The following is a 16,248-nucleotide window of genomic DNA, read 5'->3' as shown; positions in this document are numbered from 1 at the left end:
CTGCCGGACACGCCTGGACCACCTGCCGAGCACGCCGGTACCACATGCTTGACTCGCAGGACCCACATGCTGGACACAGCAAAATGAACTGCCGGCTACACCAGAACCACTTACCGGACACTCCGGAATCACCTGCTGGGCATGCCAGTACCACCTCTCAGATGTCCCAGAAGCACGTGCTGGACATGCCGGAACGACCTACCGGACAGAACGGAACCACCTGCCAGACACGCCGGAACCACCTGCCGGACAGGCCAAAATCAACTGCTGCCTATGCCAGAACCACCTGGGGAACTGTCCGGAATCACCTGCAAGCCATGCCGGAACCACCTCTCAGACGTACCACAACCATCTGCCAGACGAGCTGGACTCACGTACTGGACAGACTGGAACCAACTCCCGGCCACGCCTGAACCACCTGCCGAGCATGATGGAACCACATGCCGGACACGCCAAAATCACCTGCCGGCTACGCCAGAACCACTTGGAGGACTCTCCGGGATGACCTGCCGGGCATGCCGGAACCACCTCTCAGACGTGCCAGAACCACGGGGCGGACAATCTGGAATCACCTGTTGGGCATGCGCAACCACCTTGAGAGGTACCAGAACCACGTGCCGTACACGCCAGAACCACCTACCGGAAAGACCCGAACCACCTGCCGGACACACTGGAACCATCTGTCGAGCACACCGGAACCACCTGCTCGACTCACCATAACCAGATCCCTGACATGCCAAAATCACCTGCTGGGTATGCCAGAAGCACGTGGCTGACAGTCCAGGTTCAAATACCGGGCATGCCATAACCACCTGATCCACTCGCCAGAACCACCTGCCAGACACGCCCAAATCACCTGCCAGCTGCGCCAGAACCACTTGGCAGACACTCTGGAATCACATGCCGGTCAAGCCGGAACCACCTCTCAAATGTGGAAGAACCACATACCAGAGACGCCGGACGTACGTGTCGAGCATGCCAGAACCACCTGTGCCACTTCACAGAATCACCTGCCGGAAACGCCAAAATCACCTGCCGGCCATGCTAGAACCACTTGGCGGACACTCGGGAATCACCTGCTGGGCATGCCGGAATCACCTCTCAGAGGTGCCAGCACCACGTGCCGGACACGCGGGAACCACCTACTGGAGAGAACGGAACCACCTGCCAGACATGCCGGAACCACCTGCCGAACATGCCGGAGCCACCAGCTCGACTTGCTGGAACCACCTGAGGGACAGGCCAAACTCAACTGCTGGCTATGCCAGAACAACCTGGGGTACAGTCAGGAAGCACCTGCCAGCCATGCCGGAACCACCTCTCAGACGTACCAGAACCGCGTGCTGGACAAGCTGTAAACACGTACTGGACAGACTGGAACCACCTGCCAGACACGCCGGAACCATCTGCCGAACACGCCGGAGCCACCTGCACGACCCACTGGAACCACCTGCCATACAGGACAAACTCAACTGCCGGCTATGCCAGAACCACCTGGGGGACTGTCCAGAATCACCTGCCAGCCATGCCGGAACCACCTGCCGGACCTGCCTGAACCAACTGCCGACCACGCCAGAACCGACTGCCGGACACGCCAAAATCACCTGACGGCTTTGCCAGAACCACTTGGAGGACTCTCCGGGATGACCTGCTTTGCATGCCAGAACCACCTCACAGACGTCCTAGAAGCACATTCCAGAGACGCCGGAAGCACCTCCTGAGCACGCCACAACCACCTCCCAGACACACAGGAACCACCTGCTGGACTAAGCTGAACCACCAGCCCAGCTACCGGAACCCCCTGCTCGAATCAACAGAAACACCTGCTGGACACACCAAAATCAACTGCCAGCTATGCCAGAACCACGGGGCAGACAGTCCGGGATCACCAGCCGGGCATGCCGGAACCACCTCTCAAGACGTGCCAGAAACACGTGCCGGACACGCCAGAACAACCTACTGGACAGAATGGAACCACCTGCAGGAGGCGCCTGAACCACCTGCCGAGCATGCCGGATCCACCTGCTCGACTCGCAGGACCCACCTGCCGGACTTGCCAGTATCACCTGCCAGCTATGCCAGAACCACTTAGTGGACAATCGGGAATCACCTGCCGGGCATGCCGGAACGACCTGCATGACTCGCCGGAACCACGTGCCAGGCATGACAAAAACACCTGCCAGCTACGCCAGAACAACTTGCAGGACACTCCAGAATCACCCTACGGGCATGCAGGATCCACCTCTCTGACGTACCAGAAACATGTGCCGGACACCCCGGAACCACCTCCAGCACAGACCGGAACCACCTGCCGAGCGCGCTGGAACCAACTGCTCGACTCGCTGGAACCCCCTGCCGGACATGGCAAAATCACCTGCTGGCTACGCCAGAACCACTTGTAGGACACTCCGGAATCATCTGCCGGGCATGCCGGAAGCATCTCTCAGACATGCCAGAACCACGTGCTGGACACGCCGGAACCACATCACAGACTGACCGGAACCACCTGCTAGACATGCCTGAACCACCTGCGGAGCACGGCGGAACAACATGCCGGCTATGTCAGAACCACTTGGCGGAGACTCCGGACTCACCTGTCAGGCCTGCCGGAAACACCTTTAGATGTGCCAGAACCAGGTGCCTGACACGCTGGAACCACCTCCCGGACAGACTGGAACCAAATGTCGGACACGTCTGAACGACCTGCCGAGCACTCCTGAACCGCCTGCTCGACTCGTCAGAACCAGCTGCCGGACATGCCAAAATCACCAGCTGGCTAAGCCAGAAGCACTGGGCGGACATTCTGGAATCACCTGCCAGGCATGCCGGAACCACCTCTCCGACATGCCAGAACCACGTGCCAAAGACCAGAAGCACCTGCCCAGAAGTCCGGAGCCACCTGCTTGAATCGCCGGAAACACCTGCCGGACACGCCAAAATCACCTGCAGGCTATGCCTGAACCACTTGGTGGATTCTCTGGAATCACCTGCCAGGCATTCTGGAACCACCTCTCAGACGTGCCAGAACCATGTGCCGGAAATGCCGGAACAACACCCCGAATAGAACCAAACCACCTGCCAGACCCACCTGAACCACCTGCCAAGCATGCTGGAACCACCTGCTCGACTCGCCGGAACCACCTACCTGACACGCCAAAAGCACCTGCTGGGTATCCCAGAATCACTTGGCGGACACTCCGGAATCATCTGCCAGACATGACGGAACCAGCTCTCAGACACACCAGAACGACGTGCCGGAGACGGCGGAAGCACCTGTCGAGCATGCCGGAGCCACCTGCTCGACTCGCCAGAAACACCTGCTGGACACGCCAAACTCACCTTCCGGGTACTCCAGAACCACTTGGCGGACACTCCGGAATCACCTGCCGCGCATGCCGGAACCACCACTCAGACATGCCAGATGCATGTGCCAGACACGCAGGAATCACCTAGCGGAAAGACCGGAACCACCTGCCAGACATGCCGGAACCACCTGCCGAGCACGCTGGAGCCACCTGCTCAACTCGCCGGAACCACCTGTTGGACATGCCAAAATCAACTGCTGGCTATGTGAGAACCACCTGGCGGACAGTCCAGAATCACCTGCCGGGCATGCAGGAACCACCTCTCAGATGTACCAGAGTCACATGCCGGACACGCTGCAACCACGTCCTGGACAGACTGGAACCACGTGCCAGACACTCCTGGACCACCTGCCGAGCATGCCGGAACCACCTGCTCGACTTGCGGGACCAACCTGCCGGACACAGCAAAATGAACTGCCGGATACACCAGAACTACTTACCGGACACTCCAGAATCACCTGCTGGGCATGCCAACACCACCACTCAGACATGCCAGAAGTACGTGCCGGACATGCAGGAACGACCTATAGGATAGAACGGAACCACCTGCCAGACATGCCGGAACCATCTGCTGAACACGCCGGAGCCACCTGCACGACCCACTGGAACCACCTGCCATACAGGACAAACTCAACTGCCGGCTATGCCAGAACCACCTGGGGGACTGTCCAGAATCACCTGCCAGCCATGCCGGAACCACCTCTCAGACGTACCAGAACCACGTGACAGACAAGCTGGAAAAACGTACAGGACTCTCCGGGATGACCTGCCGGGCATGCTGGAACCAACTCTCAGATGTGCTGGAACCACGTGGCGAACAGTCCGGAATCACCAGTTGGGCATGCGCAACCAACACTGAGACGTACCAGAACCACGTGCCGTAAACGCCAGAACCACCTACTGGAAAGACCGGAACCACCTGCTGGACACGCCAAAATCACCTGCCGGCTACGCCAGAACCACTTGGAGGACTCTCCGGGATGACCTGCCTGGCATGCTGGAACCACCTCTCATACGTGCCAGAACCACGTGGCGGACATTCTGGAATCACCAGTTGGGCATGCGCAACCACCTCTGAGACGTACCAGAACCACGTGCCGTACACGACGGAACCACCTACCAGACACGCCGGAACCACCTGCCAAGCATGCCGGAGCCACCTGCTCGACTTGCCGGAATCACCTGCCGGACACGCCAAAATCAACTGCTGGACATGCCAAAATCACCTGCCAGCTATGCCATAACAACTTGCTGGACACTCCAGAACCAGCTGTCGGGCATGCCGGAACCACCTCTCAGATGTGCCAGAAGCATGTGCAGGAGACGCCGGAAGCACCTGCCGAGCTTGCCAGAAACACCTGCCGGACACGCCAAAATCACCTGCCGGCTATGCCAGAACCACGTGGCGGACAGTCCTGAATCACCTGCCGGGCATGCCGGACCCACCTCTCAGATGTACCAGAACCATGTGCCAGACATGCAAGATCCACGTCCTTAACACACAGGAACCACCTGCCGAGCACACCGTAACCACCTGCTCGACTCCCAGGACCCACCTGCTGGAAATGCCAACATCACCTGCCGGCTAGGCCAGAAGAAGTTGCCGGACATTCCGGAATCACAGGCTGGGCATGCCAGAACCACCTCTCAGACGTCCCAGAACCACATGCCCGAGACGCTGGAAGCACCTGCCCAGCTCGGCAAAACCACCAGCTCGTCTCGCCGGAACCACCTGCCGGACACGCCAAAATCACCTTCCGGCTACACCAGAACCACTTGGTGGACAATCCGGAATCACCTCCCGGTCATGCCGGAACCACCTCTCAGAGGTGCCAGAACCACGTGCCGTACACGCTGGAACCAACTACCAGACAAACCGGAACCACCTGCTGGAGCTGCCTGAAATATAAGCCGGGCACGCCAGAACCACCTGCTCGACTCGCAGGACCCACTTACCGGACATGCCAAAATCGTATGCCGGCTCTGCCAGAACCACTTGTCGGACACTCCGGAATCACCTGCTGGGCATGCCGGAACCACCTCTCAGACGTGCCAGAAAAACATGCTGGAGTCGCTGGAAGCACATGCCGTGAACGCTGGAACCACCTGCTCGACTCCCAGGTCCCACCTGCCGGACACGCCAAAATCACCTGCCGGCTCTGGCAGAACCACTTGATGGACAATCCGGAATCACATGCCGTGAATGCCGGAACCACCTCTCAGACGTGCCAGAAGGACCTGCAGGACACCCCAGAACCGCCTACCGGACAGACCGGAACCACCTGCCAGACTCGTCATAACCACCGGCTTGACTCGTCGGACCCACCTGCTGGACATATCAAAATCACCTGCCGGCTATGCCAGAACCACTTGGCATACAAGCCAGAATAACGTTCCGGGCATGCCGGCATAAACTCTCAGATGTACCAGGAGCACATGCCAGACACGGCAGAACCACCTCCAGGACAGACCGGAACCACCTGCAGGACATGCCGGAACTACATGCTCAACTTGCCGGAACCACCGCCAGACATGCAAACTCACCTGCCGGCTACGCCAGAAATACTTGGCGGACACTCCGGAATCACCTGTTGGGCATGCCGGAACCAGCTCTCAGACATACCAGCACGACGTGCCAAAGATACCGGGAGCACCTGCCCAGCACGCCGGAGCCACCAGCTCTACTCACTGGAAGCAGCTGCCAGACACGCCCAAATCACATGATGGCTATGCCAGAACCACTTGGCGGACACTGTGGAATCACCTGCCGGGCATGCTGGAACCACCTCTCAGGCGTGCCGGAAGCACGTGCCGGACATGTCAGAACCATCTCCCAGAAAGACCAGAACCACCTCCCGGACAGACCGGAGCCACCTGCTGGACACGCCTGAAACACCTGCTGAGCACGCCAGAACCACCTGCTGGAGTCGCGAGAACCACCTGCCGGACACACCAAAATCACCTGCCTGCTACACCAGAACCACATGGTGGACAAGCCGGAATCACGTGAAGGGCATGCCGACACAACCTCTCAGACGTGCTAGAACCTCGTGCAGGACACCCCAGAAGCACCTGCTGGACAGACGGGAACCACCTGCCGGACACGCCAGAACCACCGGCTCGACTCACCGGAACCATTGCCGGACAGGCAAAATCACCTGCCGGCTATGCCAGAACCACTTGCCGAACACTCCGGAATCACCTGCCGGGCATAGCGGAACCACCTCTCAGACATGCCGGAACCACATGACAATGACACCGGAAGCACCTGCCGAGCATGCCAGAACCACCTGCTCGACTAGCCAAAACCACCTGCTGGACACGCCAAAATCACCTTCCGGCTACGCCACAACCATTTGGTGAGCACTTCGGAATCACCAGCTGGGCTGGCTGGAACCACCTGCCGGTCACGCCAAAATCACCTGCCAGCTATGCCAGAACCACGTGGCGGACACCATGGAAACACCTGTCGGGCCGGTCAGAACCACCTATCAGACGTGCCAGAACCATGTGCCTGAGATGCCGGAACCACACACCGAACAGACCGAAACCACCTGCCAGACCCGCCTGAACCACCTGCCGAGCACGCCGGAACCACCTACTCGACTCGCTGAAACCACCTACCTGACACGCTAAAATCACCTGCCGGGTATGCCACAACCACTTGGTGGACACTCCGGAATCATCTGCCGGACATGCCAGAACCAGCTCTCAGACACACCAGAACCACGTGCCAGACACGCCGGAAGCACCTGCTGAGCATGCCTGAGCCAAATGCTCGACATGTAAGAAACACCTGCCAGACACGCCAAAATCACCTGCCGGGTACGCCAGAACCACGTGGCGGACACTCCGGAATCACCTGTCGGGCATGCAGGAACCAACTCTCAGACGTGCCAGAACCTCGTGCCGGACACGCCAGAACCACCAGCCGGACAGACCGGAAACACCTGCCTGACACGCTGGAACCACCGGCTTGAATCGCCGGAACCACCGCCGGACATGCAAAATGACCTGCCGGCTACGCCAGAACCACTTGGCGAGCACTCCGGTATCACCTGCCGGGCATGCCGGAACCACCTTTCAGAGGTGCCAGAACCACATGCCGGACACTCCGGAATCACCTGCCGGGCATGCTGGAACCACGTGCTGGACATGCCGGAACCACCTTCCGGACATGCCGGAACCACCGGCCGGACATTCCGGAACCACCGGCTCGACTCGCCGGAACCATTGCCGGACATGCAAAATCACCTGCCGGCTACGCCAGAACCACTTGGCGAACACTCCGGTATCACCTGACGGGCATGCCGGAACCACCTCTCAGAGGTGCCAGAACCAAATGCCGGACACTCCGGTATCACCTGCCGGGCATGCCGGAACCACCTCTCAGAGGTGCCAGAACCACATGCCGGACACTCCGGAATCACCTGCCGGGCATGCCGGAACCACCTGCCGGACATGCAGGAACCACCGGCTCGACTCGCGTGCAACATTGCCAGACATGCAAAATCACCTGCCGGCTACGCCACAACCACTTGGGGAACACTCCGGAATCACCTGCCTGGCATGGGGGAACCACCTCTCAGACATTCCGGAACCTCGTGCCGGTCACGCCAGAACCACCTGTCGAGTATGCTGGAACCACCTGATCCACTCCCCAGAACCACCTGCTGGACACACCAGAATCACCTGCCGACTACGCCAGAACCAATCGGCAGACACTCCGGAACCACCTGCCGGGCATCGCGGACCCACATCTCAGAGGTGACAGAACCACATGCCGGACACTCCGGAATCACCTGCCTGGCATGCCGGAACCATCTCTCAGACGTGCCAGAACCATGTTCCGGACACGCCGGTACCACCTGCCGAGTATGCCAGAACCAGCTGATCCACTCCCCAGAACCACCTAGTGGACACACCAAAATCAACTGCCGGCTATGCCAGAACCACTTAGCAGACACTCCAGAATCACATGCCAAGCATTCCGGAACCACCTCTCAGAGGTGCCAGAACCAAATGACGGAGAGTCCGGCATCACCTTCCGGGCATGCTGGAACCACCTCTCAGAGGTGCCAGAACCACATGCCGGACAATCCGGAATCACCTGCCGGGCATGCCGGAACACCTGCAGGACATGCCGGAATCACCTGCCTGACATGCCGGAACCACCGGCTCGACTCGCCGGAACCACCGCCGGACAAACAAAATGACCTGCCGGCTACGCCAGAACCAGTTGGTGAACACTCCGGAATCACCTGTCGGGCATGCCGGAAACACCTCTCAGACTTGCCAGAACCATGTTCCGGACACGCCGGTACCACCTGCCGAGTATGCCGGAACCAGCTGATCCACTCCCCAGAACCACCTAGTGGACACGCCAAAATCAACTGCCGGCTACGCCAGAACCACTCGGCAGACACTCCGGAATCACATGTCAGGCATTCCGGAACCACCTCTCAGAGGTGCCACAACCAAATGCCGGACACTCCGGTATCACCTGCCGGGCATGCCAGAACCACCTCTCAGAGGTGCCAGAACCACATGCCGGACACTCCAGAATCACCTGCTGGGCATGCCGGAACCACCTGCCGGACATGCCGGAACCACCGGATCGACTCGCCGGAACCATTGCCGGACATTCAAAATCATCTGCCGACTATGCCAGAACCACTTGGCGAACACTCCGGAATCATCTGCCGGGCATGGCGGAACCACATCTCAGAGGTGCCAGAACCACATGCCGGACACTCCGGAATCACCTGCCGGGCATGCTGGAACCACGTGCTGGACATGCCGGAACCACCTGCCGGACATGCCGGAACCACTCGGCAGACACTCCGGAACAACCTGCCGAGTATGCCGGAACCACATGATCCACTCCCCAGAACGACCTGCTGGACAGGCCAGAATCACCTGCCGGCTACGCCAGAGCCACTCGGCAGACACTCCGGAACAACCTGCCGGGCATGCCGGAACCACCTCTCAGAGGTGCCAGAAGCACATGCCGGACACTCCGGAATCACCTGCCGGGCATGCCGGAACCATCTCTCAGACGTGCCAGAACCATGTTCCGGACACGCCGGTATCACCTGCCGAGCTCGCCGGAACCACCTGCTGGACACGCCAAAATCACCTACCGGCTACGCCAGAACCACTCGGCAGACACTCCGGAATCACCTGAGGGGCTGGCTGGAACCAACTGCCGGTCACGCCAAAATCACCTTTCAGCTACACCAGAAACACTTGGTGGACACTCCGGAAACACCTGTCGGGCCGGCCGCAACCACCTCTCAGACGTGCCAGAACCATGTGCCTGAGATGCCGGAACCACTCCCCGAACAGACCGAAACCACCTGCCAGACCCGCCTGAACCCCCTGGCGAGCACGCCTGATCCACCTGCTCAACTAGCCGGAACCACCTTCATGACACGCCAAAATAACCTGCCAGGTATACCAGAACCACTTGGTGGACACTCCGGAATCATCTGCCGGACATGCCAGAACCAGCTCTCAGACACACCAGAACCACGTGCCAGAGACGCCGGAAGCACCAGCTGAGCATGCCTGAGCCACCTGCTCGACTCGCAAGAAACACCTGTCGGATATGCCAAAATCACCTGCCGGGTACGCCAGAAACACTTGGCGGACGCTCCGGAATCACCTGTCGGGCGTGCCGGAACCACCTCTCAGACTTGCCAGAACCATGTTTTGGACACGACGGTACCACCTGCCGAGTATGCCGGAACCAGCTGATCCACTCCCCAGAACCACCTAGTGGACACGCCAAAATCAACTGCCGGCTATGCCAGAACCACTCGGCAGACACTCCGGAATCACATGCCAGGCATTCCGGAACCACCTCTCAGAGGTTCCAGAACCAAATGCCGGACACTCCGGTATCACCTGCCGGACATGCCGGAACCACCTCTCAGAGGTGCCAGAACCACATGCCGGACACTCTGGAATCACCTACCGGGCATGCCGGAACCACCTGCTGGACATGCCGGAATCACCTGCCGGACATGCCGGAACCACCGGCTCGACTCGCCGGAACGATTGCCGGACATGCAAAATCACCTGCCGGCTATGCCAGAACCACTTGGGGAACACTCCGGAATCACCTGCCGGGCATGGCGGAACCACCTCTAAGACATGCCGGAACCACATGGCAATGACACTGGAAGCAGGTGCCGAGCACGCCAGAACCACCTGCTCGACTCGCCAAAACCACCTGCTGGACACACCAAAATCACCTGCCGGCTACGCCACAACCATTTGGTGAACACTTCGGAATCACCTGCCGGGCTGGCTGGAACCACCTGCCGATCACGCCAACATCACCTACCAACTATGCCAGAACCACTTGGCGGACACCATGGAAACACCTGTCGTGCCGGCCGGAACCACCTATCAGACGTGCCAGAACCATGTGCCTGAGATGCCGGAACCACACCCCGAACAGACCGAAACCACCTGCCAGACCCGCCTGAACCACCTGCCGAGCATGCCGGAACCACCTACTCGACTCGCTGGAACAACCTACATGACACGCTAAAATCACCTGCCGGGTATGCCACAACCACTTGGTGGACACTCCGGAATAATCTGCCGGACATGCCAGAACCAGCTCTCAGACACACCAGAACCACGTGCCAGACACGCCGGAAGCACCTGCTGAGCATGCCTGAGCCAAATGCTCGACTTGTAAGAAACACCTGCCAGACACGCCAAAATCACCTGCCGGGTACGCCAGAACCACGTGGCGGACACTCCGGAATCACCTGTCGGGCATGCCGGAACCAACTCTCAGACGAGCCAGAACCTCGTGACGGTCACGCCAGAACCACCTGCCGGACACGCTGGAACCACCGGCTGGACTCGCCGGAACCACCGCCGGACATGCAAAATGACCTGCCAGCTACGCCAGAACCACTTGGCGAACACTCCGGAATCACCTGCCGGGCATGCCGGAACCATCTCTCAGACGTGACAGAACCATGTTCCGGACACGCTGGTACCACCTGCCGAGCTCGCCGGAACCACCTACTGGACACGCGAAAATCACCTGCCGGCTACGCGACAACCATTTGGTGAACTCTTCGGAATCACCTGCCGGGTGGCTGAAACCCCCTGCCGGTCACGCCAACATCACGTTTAAGCTACGCCAGAACCACTTGGCGGACACTCCGGAAACACCTCTCCGGCCGGCCAGAACCACCTCTCAGACGTGCCAGAACCATGAGCCTGAGATGCCGGAACCACTCCCCGAACAGACCGAAACCACCTGCCAGACCCGCCTGAACCCCCTGGCGAGCACGCCTGATCCACCTGCTCAACTAGCCGGAACCACCTTCCTGACACGCCAAAATCACCTGCCGGCTACGCCACAACCATTTGGTGAACTCTTCGGAATCACCTGCCAGGCTGGCTCCAGAACCACTCGGGAGACACTCCGGAACCACCTGCCGAGCATGCCGGAACCACCTCTCAGACATGCCGGAACCACATGCCAATGACACTGGAAGCACATGCCGAGCACGCGAGAACTACCTGCTCGACTCTCCAAAACCACCTGCTGGACACGCCAAAATCACCTGCTGGCTACGCCACAACCATTTGGTGAACTCTTCGGAATCACCTGCCGGGCTTGCTGGAACCACCTGCCGGTCACGCCAACATCACTTGCCAGCGATGCCAGAACCACTTGGCGGACACCAGGGAAACACCTGTCGGGCCGGCCGGAACCACCTCTCAGACGTGCCAGAACCATGAGCCTGAGATGCCGGAACCACTCCCCGAACAGACCGAAACCACCTGCCAAACCCGCCTGAAACCCCTGGCGAGCACGCCTGATCCACCTGCTCAACTAGCCGGAACCAACTTCCTGACACGCCAAAATCACCTGCCAGGTATACAAGAACCACTTGGTGGACACTCCGGAATCATCTGCCGGAGTTCCCAGAACCAGCTCTCACACACACCAGAACCACGTGCCAGAGACGCCGGAAGCACCAGCTGAGCATGCCTCAGCCACCTGCTCGACTCGCAAGAAACACCTGTCGGACAGGCGAAAATCACCTGCCGGGTACGCCAGAAACACTTGGCGGACGCTCCGGAATCACCTGTCGGGCGTGCCGGAACCACCTCTCAGACTTGCCAGAACCATGTTCTGGACACGCCGGTACCACCTGCCGAGTATGCCGGAACCAGCTGATCCACTCCCCAGAACCACCTAGTGGAAACGCGAAAATCAACTGCCGGCTACGCCAGAACCACTCGGCAGACACTCCGGAATCACATGGCAGGCATTCCGGAACCACCTCTCGGAAGTGCCAGAACCAAATGCAGGACACTCCGGTATTACCTGCCGGGCATGCCGGAACCACCTCTCAGAGGTGCCAGAACCACATGCCGGACACTCCGGAATCACCTACCGGGCATGCTGGAACCACGTTCTGGACATGCCGGAACCACCTGCCGGACAAGCCGGAACCACCTGCCGGACATTCCGGAACCACCGGCTCGACTCACCGGAACCATTGACGGACATGCAAAATCACCTGCCGGCTACGCCAGAACCACTTGGCGAACACTCCGGTATCACCTGCCGGGCATGCCGGAACCACCTATCAGAGTTGCCAGAACCACATGCCGGACACTCCGGAATCACCTGCCGGGCATGCCGGAACCACCTGCCGGACATGCCGGAACCACCGGCTCGACTCGCCAGAACCATTGCCGGACATGCAAAATCACCTGCCGGCTATGCCAGAACCACTTGGGGAACACTCCGGAATCACCTGCCGGGCATGGCGGAACCACCTCTCAGACATGCCGGAACCACATGCCAATGACACCGGAAGAACCTGCCGAGCACGCCAGAACCACCTGCTCGACTCGCCAAAACCACCTGATGGACACGCCAAAATCACCTTCTGGCTACGCCACAACCATTTGGTGAACACTTCGGAATCACCTGCCGGGCTGGCTGGAACAACCTGCCGGTCACGCCAACATCACCTGCCAGCTATGCCAGAACCAATTGGCGGACATCATGGAAACACATGTCGGGCCGGCCGGAACCACCTGTCAGACGTGCCAGAACCATGTGCCTGAGATGCCGGAACCACACCCCGAACAGACCGAAACCACATGCCAGACCCGCCTGAAGCACCTGCCAAGCACGCCGGAACCACCTACTCGACTTGCTGGAACCACCTACCTGTCACGCTAAAGTCACCTGCCGGGTATGCCACAACCACTTGGTGGACACTCCGGAATCATCTTCCGGACATGCCAGAACCAGCTCTCAGACACACCAGAACCACGTGCCAGACACGCCGGAAGCACCTGCTGATCATGCCTGAGCCACATGCTCGACTTGCAAGAAACACCTGCCAGACACGCCAATATCACCTGCCGGGTACGCCAGAACCACGTGGCGGACTCTCCGGAATCACCTGGCGGGCATGCCGGAACCAACTCTCAGACGTGCCAGAACCTCGTGCCGGTCACGCCAGAACCACCTGCCGGACACGCCGGAACCACCGGCTCGACACGCCGGAACCACCGCCGGACATGCAAAATGAACTGCCGGCTACGCCAGAACCACTTGGCGAACACTGCAGAATCACCTGTCGGGCATGCCGGAACCGCCTCTCAGACTTGCCAGAACCATGTTTCGGACACCACGGTACCACCTGCCGAGTATGCTGGAACCACCTTATCCACTCCCCAGAACCACCTGCTGGACACCCCAGAATCACCTGCCGACTACGCCAGAACGACTCGGCAGAACCTCTGGAACCACCTGCCGGGCATGCCGGACCCACCTCTCAGAGGTGCCAGAACCACATGCCGGACACTCCGGAATCACCTGCCGGGCATGCCGGAACCACCTCTCAGAGGTGCCAGAACCACATGCCGGACACTCCGGAATCACCTGCCTGGCATTCCGGAACCATCTCTAAGACGTGCCAGAACCATGTTCCGGACACGCTGGTACCTCCTGCCGAGCTCGCCGGAACCTCCTGCTGGACACGCCAAAATCACCTGCCGGCTACGCCAGAACCACATGGCAGACACTCCGGAATCACCTGCCGGGCTGGCTGGAACCACCTGCCGGTCACGCCAACATCACCTCTCAGCTGCGCCAGAACCACTTGGCGGACACTCCGGAAACACCTCTCCGGCCGGCCGGAACCACCTCTCAGACGTGCCAGAACCATGTGCCTGAGATGCCGGAACCACTCCCCGAACAGACCGAAACCACCTGCCAGACCCGCCTGAACCCCCTGGCGAGCACGCCTGATCCACCTGCTCAACTAGCTGGAACCACCTTCCTGACATGCCAAAATCACATGCCGGCTACGCCACAACAATTTGGTGAACTCTTCGGAATCACCTGCCGGGCTGGCTCCAGAACCAATCGGCAGACACTCCGGAACCTGCCGGGCATGCCGGAACAACCTCTCAGACATGCCGGAACCACATGCCAATGACCCCGGAAGCACCTGCCGAGCACGCCAGAACCACCTGCTCGACTCGCCAAAACCACCTGCTGGACACGCCAAAATCACCTGCCGGCTACGCCACAACCATATGGTGAACTCTTCGGAATCACCTGCCGGGCTTGCTGGAACCACCTGCCGGTCACGCCAACATCACCTGCCAGCCATGCCAGAACCACATGGAGGACACCATGGAAACACCTGTCGTGCCTGCCGCAACCACCTCTCAAACGTGCCAGAACCATGTGCCTGAGATGCCGGAACCACTCCCCAAACAGACCGAAACCACCTGCCAGACCCGCCTGAACCCCCTGGCGAGCACGCCTGATCCACCTGCTCAACTAGCCGGAACCAACTTCCTGACACGCCAAAATCACCTGCCAGGTATACCAGAACCACTGTGTGGACACTCCGGAATCATCTGCCAGACATGCCAGAACCAGCTCTCAGACACACCAGAACCACGTGCCAGAGACGCTGGAAGCACCAGCTGAGCATGCCTGAGCCACCTGCTCGACTCGCAAGATACACATGTCGGACATGCCAAAATCACCTGCCGGGTACGCCAGAAACACTTGGCGGACGCTCCGGAATCACATGTCGGGCGTGCCGGAACCTCCTCTCAGACTTGCCAGAACCATGTCCTGGACACGCCGGTACCACCTGCCGAATATGCCGGAACCAGCTGATCCACTCCCCAGAACCACCTAGTGTACACGCCAAAATCAACTGCCGGCTAGGCCAAAACCACTCGGCAGACACTCCGAAATCACAGGCCAGGCATTCCGGAACCACCTCTCTGAGGTGCCAGAACCACATGCCGGACACTCCGGAATCACCTGCCGGGCATGCTGGAACCTCGTTGTGGACATGCCGGAACCACCTGCCGGACATGCCAGAACCACCTGCCGGACATTCCGGAACCACCGGCTCGACTCTCCGGCACCATTGCCGGACATGCAAAATCACCTGCCGGCTACGCCAGAACCTCTTGGCGAACACTCCGGTATCACCTGACGGGCATGCCGGAACCACCTCTCAGAGGTGCCAGAACCAAATGCCGGACACTCCGGTATCACCTGCCGGGCATGCCGGAACCACCTCTCAGAGGTGCCAGAACCACATGCCGGACACTCCGGAATCACCTGTCGGGCATGCTGGAACCACGTGCTGGACATGCCGGAACCACCTGCCGGACATGCCGGAACCACCTGCCGGACATTCCGGAACCACGGCTCGACTCGCCGGAACCATTGCCGGACATGCAAAATCACCTGCCGGCTACGCCAGAGCCACTTGGCGAACACTCCGGTATCACCTGCCGGGCATGCTGGAACCACCTCTAAGAGGTGCCAGAACCACATGCC

Source organism: Equus caballus, unplaced genomic scaffold (assembly GCF_041296265.1).
Source record: "Equus caballus isolate H_3958 breed thoroughbred unplaced genomic scaffold, TB-T2T haplotype2-0000440, whole genome shotgun sequence".
Lineage (NCBI taxonomy): Eukaryota > Metazoa > Chordata > Mammalia > Perissodactyla > Equidae > Equus > Equus caballus.
Note: the sequence above shows the minus strand (reverse complement) of the source record.